This window comes from Erinaceus europaeus, chromosome 14 (genome assembly GCF_950295315.1).
Source record: "Erinaceus europaeus chromosome 14, mEriEur2.1, whole genome shotgun sequence".
NCBI classification, from domain to species: Eukaryota; Metazoa; Chordata; class Mammalia; order Eulipotyphla; family Erinaceidae; genus Erinaceus; species Erinaceus europaeus.
Window position 1 is genome coordinate 60,357,954 of NC_080175.1, and position 3,963 is coordinate 60,361,916.

At 37.1% G+C, this 3,963-nt stretch overlaps 1 pseudogene; it reads right to left on the reverse strand.

Annotated features, from left to right (window-relative positions):
* Positions 1-1,922: 1,922 nt before the first annotated feature.
* LOC103111940 (heterogeneous nuclear ribonucleoprotein A3-like) lies at positions 1,923-3,420 on the reverse strand (annotated as a pseudogene).
* Positions 3,421-3,963: the final 543 nt, after the last annotated feature.

A 3,963-nucleotide genomic window follows, 5' to 3' on the forward strand; every position in this document is an offset into this window, starting at 1 on the left:
TGTGCTTTACTGTCTCAATAGTCCAGTTTATGTTCATGCTGGAATTAATTCTGAGACCTTTGGTACCTCAAACATGAACGACATTGTCCATAACCCTTACACTAGGTCCTCTAGCCTTATGTATGTTTTACCTTTAAGATTTAACATACTGAAATAAATTCCACCCAGAATTTTAAAAATAATGTTTAGTCTACTGACATTAGCTAAAAAAACTGATGGTCAAATCTAGTTTTTTTTTTTTCTTTTCTGTAACTACACAACAGGAAAAGTTAATTAGTTGGCTGCAGGCAATACATACTTTTTTTGGCAGTCAATATTCTCTTAAGATTTTAAATTCTGGTCCAGAGGAAATTTTATGTAAATCAAAGGAAGACCTCAGAATATTATAGTTAACATGCTAGAAACAATGACGTTATTTTTAGTAGGAAACTACAAGAAGTATTACATTTGACTAAAAATTTTTTGTAATCCTAGCCTTGAATAAAAAATAGAAGATATGCTTTTGTATGAGATGAAAAGATTAAAGTGACTTAGTGATTTTTTTTTCCTCCAGGGTTATCTGGAGCTTGATGACAGCATGACAAATCTGCTGCTCCTGGAAGGCATTTTGCTTTTTCCATTTTGTTGGATAGGACAGAGAAAAACTGAGAGGGGAGGGAAAGATTGAGAAGGAGAAAGAAAGACACCTGCAGACCTTCTTCATGACTTGTGAAGTTGTAGGGAGCTGGGGGATGGAACTGGGATGCTTGCAGGGGTCCTTTAGCTTCATACTATGTGTGCTTAACCCAGTGCACCTCCACCTGATACTGCCCTCCCACCAAGTGATTGCTTTTATGTCTTATTTGATTCATTTTTTAAAATACACTAAAAGGGGTGGGTGGCAGCACGATGAGTAAAGCACACACATTACCATGTGTGAGGACCCAGGTTCAAGCCTCCAAACACTAAGTTTTATCAACTCTATAACACAAGTTTTGTCTGTTTATTTCCACTAGGGTTATCACTGATACTGACATAACAAATACATCAGAGAAGCATTTTTTCTTTCTTTTTAAAAACTTTTTATTTATTAGATAAAACAGACCTGCAGACCTGCTTCACAGTTTGTGAAGCTTAAACCTCTATATACGAGTAGCAAGAGCTTGAACTTGAGTCCTTGTGAAGAGTAATATATGCACTCAACCTAGTTCACCACTGCTAGGTCCTGCTAGTTAGCTCTTTCAATCAAATTTCTTTCTTACATTTGGTCCATGAAACAATGTATTGATATCATGAATGACTGGTTAGATATTAAATTATACTCACACAAGAGATATCCATTCATTGTAAATGTAGGACAGCTTTGCTAGATCTGTTCATGAACCTTTCAGTGCTCCTTTTCAAGGTCACACCAACACTGGTAGTTCACACTTGAGGAATTCACTGACTACAAGCAGAGATAAGAGAAGATATAACAGAAAGGCAAGCAATTTAGATGTATGCCATAAAGTCTAATCAGTAATTTTAACATAGAAAAAAAATAGACATTTTTCTGTTATGTATCTCTTATTTATGTGACCATTATTAACAAAGTACAGTGATGGCTTTTTAAGTTAAAAATTCCTTAATTTTTTGTTCTTGATACCACTACCACAATTTACAGGGCAATATACCAGCTGTAATGAAAACAAAACAAAACAAAACATCTATAACAGATAAAAGACCTCAGGAATGTGCATCTATTTGATGCTACATTGCATTAATATATTAATATATTATAATATATGCATTAATATATTATAACAAATATAATATATTAATAGCTGTACTTTTTGCAAACTGTGGCAATGACAGTCCTTAACAAGAAGGATTTCTTATTTAAGCTGGAGTAACTTTTCTAACTATAGATCATTGCTCCTTCTGTGGCAGATTTTACAATTCCTCTAATGGATTTGGGACAACTGTCTCAAAGTAACCTGCAGTTTTCCTAACAACTTCTCGATTTCTCTCCTGCTAAGAACTGTAGCCACTTTCTGCTGAGCGTAGAACCTTTTGCTACTGTAAACACCACTTCCACGACCAGATCCATAACCTTTTGCTACCATAAACACCACTTCCATAGACCAGATCCACAGTCCATAGAGACTGCCCGAGCTTCTTCCACCAAAGCTACCCCTACCCCTTCATGGGTGCATCATTTGATTGCTGCTGTCTACTGCAATTTCTAAAATCATTGTAATTCCTACCACCACCATAGTACCACTACTAAACTTTCTTCCTTCATTATAACCACCATATCCTCACCCCAACCACTGTATCCACCACCTTGGCTTCCATATCCTGGTCAACCACCACCAGAACCTCTTCCACTGCTATCTCCAGGACCACCACCATAGTTGTCACCATCACCTCCAACTCCATCATATCCACCATCACCTCCTCTGTAACTACTTCAGCTGTCACCATCTCCACCATGACTTCCTCTCCCACCACAGTTGCGTCCACCACCCCCAAAGTTACCTCCACTATCTATAAAGTTGCTGGAACCACCTCCAAGACCTCTTTGTGATCCAGCTGACTGAATTTCTTGTTCAGAAAGGACCTTTGTCACTTCAAAAGTATGCTCATTAATAGTGTGGTCTTTCTGAATGACAATTTTATAAACTGTATTGTGATTATAAGAAAGTTACAAAAGCAAACCCTCTCTTTTTGTCCACTCTGCCTATCTTCCATAAATTCTATGCTTTCAATCTTGACATACTTGTCAAAGTAATAACTCAAATTGTACTCTTCTGTATCTTCATTAATACCACTAACAAAAAATCTTCTTCACTGTTAAATGGATTTACAGAATCCTCTCTAGAAACAGCTCTCTTTGGTTCTACTGCCCCCCTGTCAACTTTGTGTGGTCAAGCACAAACAGCTGCATCACCTCTTCCAAACAAGAGTAAGTCATGAAGCAAGAACCACTGGAACGTTTTGTTTGGGGAGCCTCAAATCACCACACAATCTCTAAGGGTGTTCAATTTCTCAAAATGTTCTCTTAAACTATTTACTTTCTGTAGTTTCAAACCTCATACCATCAATGAACAGTTTTCTCAATTGCTCTGGTTCTTTTGAATCAAGACCCTCCTCCCCCCAACAGTGGCTGAGAAGGCCAGAGTCTGGTTGGGGGCCCCTGGGTGTTAGTTTTACCTCCATTTTGAGACCAGACCCAGCACAGTGATAATGTTCATGTAACTTTGGGGTAGAATTAAGTGCATGTCATCGATGCAGTGTTTTGAGCAATCAAAAATTATTATTCAATAAATTATAGGAAGGAAATAAAGTACGGTTTTATTTTTGGAGAGCTTTTTAATTTTTTTAATTTTTTAAAATATTTATTTATTCCCTTTTGTTGCCTTTGTTGTTTTATTGTTGTAGTTATTGTTGTTATTGATGTCGTTATTGGATAGGACAGAGAGAAATCGAGAGAGATGAGGAAGATAGAGAGGGGGAGAGAAAGATAGACACCTGCAGACCTGCTTCACCACTTGTGAAGCAACTCCCCCACATGTGGGGAGCAGGGGGTTCGAATTGGGATCCTTTCAACAGTCCTTGTGCTTTGCGCCAAGTGTGCTTAACCCGCTGCACTACTGCCTGACTCCCTTTAGGAGACATTTTTATCTTAAATAAAATTCATAAATAAAAGTACCACAGATAAGTGGAATGCCTTAAGAAGACTAAAGAAGTATGATGCAGCAAGCAAGGGAAGTAATTCAAATATTCACTCCCACAATATTTACCTAGCTAAAGTAAATAAGGAAGAGAAGTACATTATTCTTTTGTGTTAGAAAATAAAGAATGTTAATAGACATTCATCCTACTAGAGGTTTCATGGAAGGAAGCTGAGGATGTATTTCTTCATAGTTATTATTTTCCTATGTGAAGTATAAATAAAGGCCTATGATACTAGATTATGGCAAAAAAGAGTATCGGATCTCC